This window comes from Rhipicephalus microplus, chromosome X, assembly GCF_043290135.1.
Source record: "Rhipicephalus microplus isolate Deutch F79 chromosome X, USDA_Rmic, whole genome shotgun sequence".
Lineage (NCBI taxonomy): Eukaryota > Metazoa > Arthropoda > Arachnida > Ixodida > Ixodidae > Rhipicephalus > Rhipicephalus microplus.
The window spans coordinates 137446256-137454362 of NC_134710.1; the positions used below are offsets into that span (position 1 = coordinate 137446256).

Below are 8107 nucleotides of genomic sequence, written 5' to 3' on the forward strand. Positions count from 1 at the left end.
TAATTAAATGTTGAAATATTCGCTAGCGAAATATGCCAATAGTTACTTGTCCCAAAAAGTGATTGATAGATGTGTGGGGTTTAACGTCGAGACGCCGTAGTGGAGGGCTCTGGAAATTTCGACAACCTGGGGTTCTTTAATCAAAAAACTGAGTACACGGGCCAGCATTATCGCCTCCATAGAAAATGCGCAGCCACCGCAGCCGGGATTGAATCCCGTGACCTGCGGGTCAGCAGCCGAGTATACCTCAGCCACTAGACCACCGCGGCGGGGCTTGTCCCCCCAAAATACTAATTACCTTTTGTTATACCGACTGTAAATCCGATGCTTTGTTGCTGGCGTCGTTACTAACACTCGTGGACCAATTTGTTAAACCATCAAGTTTATGCACCCGGTTTATATGTTATATGTGAATTTACATGAAGTTGATTCTACTAGATAAACATATATAATATCTGTGACGTGCTTTATTGAAGCATAGACTTCAGCGGAAGTTAAGAGGTGTTACGCGTTAAGCGTCGAAGAGCGGTAGGCGACAAGCAGCCCAGCTTGTGTCCCCTGCTAACATGCTTGCGTGTTTCGTCGTCGTCCTCTACACATTTGGCCCCGGGGAATAGCGGAGTCATCCTGTCTACTTAAGGTGTTGCCATTAGAGCGGAATCAAAATATGGCTTGATGCGGGACACGATTTCGCGGCCGTGGCGGCGCAAGTCACCAGATGGTGTCAAGGGCGGGACTTCGTAATTTACGGGTCAAGTCCAAGCAAGAATGCGGTAGCGACCGTGATATGGGGCCAGTGACTTGGAGAATAGTCCAGGAGTATTTGGTAGGACCCAAAGCCAGACAAGGGTCCCCGTCATGAAAACAGCAACAAGTCGATCACCGTCGCGCCTAATCTTCTGACAACCATGTTTCTCCATCGTAAATGAACGGGCTAACTGTCGACAATATTCTGCGCACCAGGCAACGTCGGAAATTAGATTGTACTCAGATGCGTTGGGTATCTAAGGAAGCATGGGGTAGTATAGCATGCATGACGGCCCGCGTTCGTAAGATCGGTGATAATCCTGTGGTCACTTGCGTAACAGTTTTGTGTAGCAGTGTTCACTCTAAGCCAAAACGGAGCAACAGGGGTATAGGGGTTGCTCCTTTCAGGGAGCAATTGCATTGCCACTCCCATTACTCTCCTAAAAGGAGTAACTGCAGAGGGAGGAACCGTTGCTCTCCTTTCAGTTCCTCCTTCGGGGGATGAACAGTTACTCCCTCCAGTTCCTCCCTGCAGACCAACAGTTACTCCCACCAGTTGCTCCCTGCCGACCAACCATTACTCCCACCAGTTGCTCTTCTAAGAGCAACAGTTACTCTTTACCGTTCCTCCCACGTGTTCGCAGTTACTCTCTGAAAACCAACTGCACATGCTTCCAGTTACTCCTTGGGGAAATGAGTATTTATCTCGAGTATGCTTGTGACACGCTTAACACATGGCGAGAGCTCCTTGGAAGAGCACTGCTTGGGTGCTTCTAACACAAAAAGTGGACAATATTGAAAGGAAAATAAATGCTTTATTGTTCTTTTTATGAGGCGACGTGTGACCACACGTAAAAGTAGACTTCGCCACACCACAGCCAGCACTAAACAAACACAATACATCAAAGGTTTTCTGCGTCATCCGTGGAAAAACAATCTTGAATTTCTAGCATAGGGCAGTCTGTGTCATCATTGGTGAGAGAAGGGCAACTTCTCCAATTCTGAAGAACTCAAGTTTCGCAGCTGGTGTTTCCATCAGGCTAGCGCAGCGGAACGTCACCGCAGGCATATGTGAAGCATCTCATTGCTGCAAGAAAAAAAATAGAAGTGTGAGGTAAAACATGCCAGAATCAATTCATAACAATGAGTCACACACACTGCAGCAGCGCTTACATTCTAGGATGTCTACTGCAAAACGAAATGTGAAAAAAAGGAAGGTTCGGCCAAACGTTACTTGGCAAGCCATATAAATGCTGATGTGATAGACGCTCTTCACATGATGTCTCAGACAGCAATATTCTGGAAGAAAATGTGCAGCACCTCAATAAGGCATATTTGTAGCAGTTAAAGATACCCTTAGGTTCAGCTAACTTGTTTCCTATACACAGCTGAGTGACATTTCTATCAGCCCATTCACCAATGGGCATTCTAAGTGTGGTCATGTGTGGCAAATAACACGTACTGTCCGCTCATGTTAAAATACTTATTTAGCTCGTGCACATAGATGCTCTCGATTCTACTGTTCTATCATACGCTGCTGCGTCTTGAATTGTGCAATACCTGTAGGCACAAGCCAAGCAGGCAAAGCCTGCTTGAAAGCAACCATTTGCAGAGGCTACATGATAATCTTCAGTATATTTCTTTGTACCTGACGCAAACGGCTGGACAAAACTATACACAAAAAATGTAGACCGTGCTACCTTGAAAAAAATGCTTTAAATTTAGTAAACTAGGGTGCATTTGTTCACTCGGTTGTCGAGGAAGCAATATATCTTAAGGCATGCACAGATATTCTGATTCTTTGTTTGACAGTGTCACAGATAGGTTGCCAATACATATATATTTGAGAGCAACAAGATGTGAAGCTTTTATTAGTTCAACGTCTTGTTGGTTCACAGCCAAACAGGTTACTGCTTCTTAGACCAATTGGAATAAGCACACCATGGTTTCCAAAAAAAAAAAGCATTATTAGAAGTTAGCTCCCGGTGTGAATGTCTGCCTATTTATTTTGTACTGCCTTCTACATGTGCCACAAAGACATTTGTTGAGGATGTGCTACCAGTCAAGCCAAGATCGCATACTTGGTGAATGTGATGGAAATACAAACATTAGAAACACTGCCACCTCTAGTAAGAGCATAACACTTCAGTATCTTGGACTAGCAAAGAGGTGCACAAGAAAGTTAAGCCCACTCTTGCGGAACTTTGAACGCGAATATTTCAGAGTGGGGGAGGTCAACATGCTGTGGCACTTTTAAACCCTCGAAACATCTGCAGAAAACAGGGTAAAGGCAAGTCAAGAAACGCTGTTATGAAGGCCTGCGCATGGACAGCTTTGTGAATCTAGGCCCAAGTGTTATGCTTTGTGCAAGCCAAAATCCATGTAAATAGGGAAAGCATACTTTTAGGAGTACCAGCGTAAACAAATCTTGGCAGTTGGCTTTTTAGTACAAACAGCAATCCCTGCAATGAAAACATAAACATTTTATCTTAACGGTAACAGTGTGAGCACACACACGGGCCAGCGGAGCCATGTCGAATTGTCAGTGCCAGTGTAACCATGTGGCATGATGAACTATTCTCTGGCCAACACATGCACAGTTTGCCCCTAAAAAGCGATGCTTTCATATACGTAGTACAAAAAGTCTGCACTTACTAAAATTCACTTGCTTTCTGTACTTTAGCATCGTTGGGAGCATCTGCAGTATAACCAAATTTGTGTCATATCCCTGAAAAAAAAGTAAAAGACATGCATCAAATATTGTTTCATTTGGTAGCAGTGAAGTCAGGTTAAGAACAGCCAAGTGGGAATCAGCCTAATTATGTGCATGCGGCAAATCCCAAACGGTGTTATTGAGGTTGTCGAAATTTTCGTCGATTGGTATTAACGTCGATATGTGACTTCAACGGCATGCCAAGTTTTCACAGCGCATAAAGATTTCATGATGCAGAATAATGACAACGCTAACGAGAACATACAGCATTTATGATTGTCTTTTACAATATTCAGTTTTGCTAAGGTTTTGCATCTCTAAAGAAATCTGAAATCTGAAAATTCCTCCTCCAATTGTTCTGTCAATATGTAAACTGCTCGCTTGATGGTGCGCTTATAAAATAGTACGTTCAGCGCAGAGGTGAAGCAAGTGACGCAGTGATGTGGGCAGATTTTTTTTTAGGCGTGCGGGGAGGGGGGGGGGGGGGGGGGGGGTCCGCTTATCTGAATAGGCCGGGCAAGCGAATATGGTCGTTAATTTGGGCTCCCTACGCCCGGCCTAAAAAAATTCTGTGCGCAACCGCCTGGCTATGCTAGTGAAGTGATGCGACAATGATTTGTTCACTTACTGATTTACATACACTTTACAGCTCTAAAAAATGCGGCCCAAGGCCCCAACACTCAGCCGTTAACATTACATAAAGCCAATGGTAGAAAAGTGCCAGTATGAATGCAGCTACAACCCCGCCCCAATGTTTTTTCAAGCGCGGTAGTGTTGCGGAAATGAACTTTTAACTGCAAAAGTACACTGGCACTGCAGTGGTGACAGGGGAAGCAAGAGGGTATGCAGGCGGTAATAGAGGTAATTTAGTCCGATACGGCAAGCAATGGATACGGCGAATAAGAGCAAATCATTTCTCTTTCAATAGCGCAACCACTCAACAATGTATTGTAAGAGCATTAAATCTTGCTGGAAATGCCACTCACCTGCACGCTGATGCATGCACAGTCCTTTGTCCGACGAGCGAACAGGCTTGCAGATAGCTGAAGACGTGTTTACGATGTGTTTGTTCCACCCGGCAGCAAAATCCACAACTACTTCGCGCTCCATAAAGATAAATATACACTAACCTTCATCACGAATAAGTAGAAACGCAAATCTGCGACACACACACACGATCAAAACATAGCTCACAAGCCCGCACGTCCATGTGCTCGCCGACTACAGACCAAATGAATATGAGTAGTGCGAACGCGAACCTAGTTGCGCCGAAAAAAAAAAAAACGTCGAGCAGTGGCAGCACAGGCGTCAGCGCAATGATTTCAGTGTGTTCTCCTAATACAATTATAAAAAAAAACTGAGGTACACTAAAACCCATAAATAAACATAAAAAGTTGAGTATAATTTTTATTGAGTGCTAGTCAACATAAACACTGAATAAAAATTACTTTGTAACTTACATCGTTTGCTACGCTAGCGCCACACTTGTCGTGCGGGCGCAGATGGCGCAGATTTGTCATTCTGCCCTCAAACTACACGGTGAAGCGTGCTACTAAGTGTATGGCTGATGAGAAGCGCGTCTGGGTCCGCTTTTTTTTTTCTTCTCCGATATATCTGGGCGGGGGGGGGGGGGGGGGGGCTTCTTATGCACGTGTTTCGGTGCTTGATCGACTTTGACGCCCTTACTTCGCGGACGAACGGCGTGTCTAGGCTATTTTTATCGTTGTTTTGCACGTGTTTCGGCGTTCGGTCCGCTTTGACGTGCCAACTCTCCATTCTGCTGCTGCGTGTGTTAGGTATTTGCCGTACTGTATTCTCAGGCCTTCTGTGTTCAGCCAGCGCTGCTATCTTATTATCTACGGATGCTAAAATAAATCACTGTTTTGGTTTGGTGAAGTTTGGCACACAGAACAAACAATAATCTGGCCCATGAATATCAATGTGGGCGGCATGCATATTTGTGTGCGGTGTCCTGCCGGGGAGTAACCGTTGCGTGACGAGAGCATTTACAGCGGTTCCTCCTTCCGTTGCTCCCTTACAAGCTTAAGATGAATACAGTTGCTCCCCCATTCTCGAACAAGTCGGCCATCTTGTTCCGCTTGGTCTTTTCTGAGAGTAACAGTCGGTCTGAAGGAGTAAAAACAGCCGTTGCTCCCATTTCGGCCATTTTTGGCTTAGAGTGTTGTACGCATATGTCCCAAGAGGGAGGGTGGTCAGTTGGTCTGGTCTGATGTCGTGTGCATCGTCAGCCTGTCCACGAGAGTGCGATTGAGTATTTCGGTTAGACCATTGGTTTGCGGGTGATGTGCACGATGTTGCGCTGACCGAGCAAGGCTTTGATATCTTACGGACAGGAAAACACGTCCTCTGTCGCTCCAAAGTTCGCGGGGAGCGCCGTGGCACAGGACGAAATTGCGTAAGATAAAAAATGCAACTTCTCTGGCTGTTGCTGTGGGTAAATCTGCTGTCTGCATAACGCGTGAGATGGTCTACGCCGACAATAATTCAACTGTTCCCAGGCGTGGTCATTGGAAGCGTCGAGCACGGGAGAGGCTCAAGTGTATACCGGCCGGTCTTTGGGGTGGAGCCTTTCCTCGATGACACACAGTACACGTGCGGATATACTTGCAAACCAACGGATACATGCCGCGCCAATAGTGTCGCTGACGCAGGCGGTTGACGCCGGTTTTAGCGTTTAGCGGGTCGGTAAAGGCAGCACACATTTCCGTGCGCATACAGAGAGGTATGACAAGCAGCCGATAAGCGGTGATTGCGTAGTGGTTAGAGCATCCACCTCGCATGCAAAAGGTCCGTGGCTCGAATCCCGGTGCCGCGCAGTTACCAACCGGATGAAAAAATCCGCGGGGTGATGAAACTGCATTAAGTGGCCTGGGGTGCGGCCTCACCGGTGACCACCGCCGGTAACGCACTCCCTCACCAGAGAAGGATTGGCCACCATAGTGCAGCCTCTGGCCACTACCTCCCACATGTATACGTCAATAAACTCACGGTCCTCGGTTCCCAGCAGCTGTGAAGCAACTGACCACGGCGGTGGTCAGATCTGCAACGCAGCAGAGGGTGCTAAGAATCTCTGGATCCGGACAGGCCGCCATTGGAACCTGAACTTGGCAACGTTTAACGCTAGAACCTTATCCAGGGAGGCAAGTCTAGCTGTACTACTCGAGGAGCTAGAGGGTGTTAAATGGGATATAATAGGGCTCAGAGAGGTTAGGAGGACAGATGAGGCCTATACGGTGCTACAGAATGGGCATGTCCTTTGCAATCGGGGCTTGGCTGACAGAAGAGAACTGGGAGTGGGGTTCCTGATTCACAGAAACATAGCTGGCAACGTAGAGGAATACTACAGCATTAATGAAAGGGTGGTAGGTATCGTAATTAAACTCAACATGAGATACACGATGAAGGTGGTGCAGGCTTACGCGCCTACATCCTTGTGCACTGAGACTGCTGCCAACCGGCTGCTATTCGAATACAAATTCCGTGAGATGCCGATCATGGAAATAGTTCAGCAGTGCGGCTATGAAGTACCGAAGCCATTGACGTCCACCGACTAGGTACCAGACCAGAATATAAAATCACAGCTTCATGGCCAGTTCATCAGTGGACTTGGTGGCACCGCCTCGAGACACATGCTCATGCGTTTCTTTCTTGCTGCCCAGATTGCGTTATGGTAAGCCGGCGTAAGCTTTGGATCAACAACGAACGCCTCACCGGGAAGCAGGGGACCCTACTTGTGCACTGGAACTGCCGTCAACCAGCCGCTATTTGAAGATAAATTCCGTGAGCTGTCGATCATGTAAACAGTTCAGCAGTGTGGCTATCAATTACCAAAGCCAGTGACGTCAACCGACTAGCTCCCAGGTGTCACAAAACGAGCGCTCAAAAAAGGCGCGCCGCCAAATTCTTGCGACGAAGCGCCGAGAGGTCAACGATAAAAAAAGAATACAAGCATCCAAAGACTCCCCGGGCGCGCGTCTCTCTCCCTCGGAAGCGTAGGTTCGCCGACGAAACCTCCTCGCATCGGCGGCCGAGCAAGCTCTAGAACGTTCTCGGTGGAAAGGGGCGTGGTGATGCAGGGTTGCGTCATCCGTCGCGGACGGCCCTCGTACCGTCTCGCCCTTTCCCCAGCCTTCGCTGCGTATCGCGCCGACGAAATGATGAGAACTTTCTGGAATCTCGCGCGGAAGGTATTTAATCGAGCAGCCGAGATGGGAGATCAGGAGAAGAAGGTAGTTAGCGCCATAGTGCGTAGGGTATCCCGCCGCGTCTGTCGGTGAAGGTTTTGTCCGTAGTGACAAAGCAGGAGAAGAAAGTATGCGCCAGAGTGCGTAGGGTGTTCCGCCTTGTGGGCGAAGCCTTTTGTCTTCCGTGACAAAGGAGGAGAAGAAGAGGATTTCCACCTGAGGGGTGAAGACTCGAGCTACAGGCAAGAGTGTGTGTCTACCGCTATCGAGCGAAGACGCGTGGCAACAGCTGCGTGTGGGAAGCCGACGTGTTTCCGGCGAAGAAGTTTGAAGTTTGGAGAGTGGCCAAGTGAAGACGCGAGGTTTCCTGGAAGAGAAACTTCGGGGGCAGCGGAACGACAACAATGCTGGACTTTGAGTGAGTGATTCTCGGAAGGGTATC

General features: G+C 47.6%; 1 long non-coding RNA gene across 2 annotated transcripts; it reads right to left on the reverse strand.

The window, feature by feature from the left end:
* Nucleotides 1-1542: 1542 nt before the first annotated feature.
* Nucleotides 1543-4710, reverse strand: LOC142775784 (uncharacterized). Of its 2 annotated transcripts, none has more exons than XR_012887006.1 (3): nucleotides 4447-4710; nucleotides 3403-3475; nucleotides 1543-3209 (listed from the first exon to the last, which is right to left on the reverse strand). It is a non-coding gene; the product is annotated as an uncharacterized LOC142775784 (long non-coding RNA). The 2 variants fall into 2 exon arrangements; XR_012887007.1 differs by having other exon boundaries at nucleotides 1543-1834; nucleotides 4447-4709.
* Between the last annotated feature and the right edge of the window lie 3397 nt (nucleotides 4711-8107).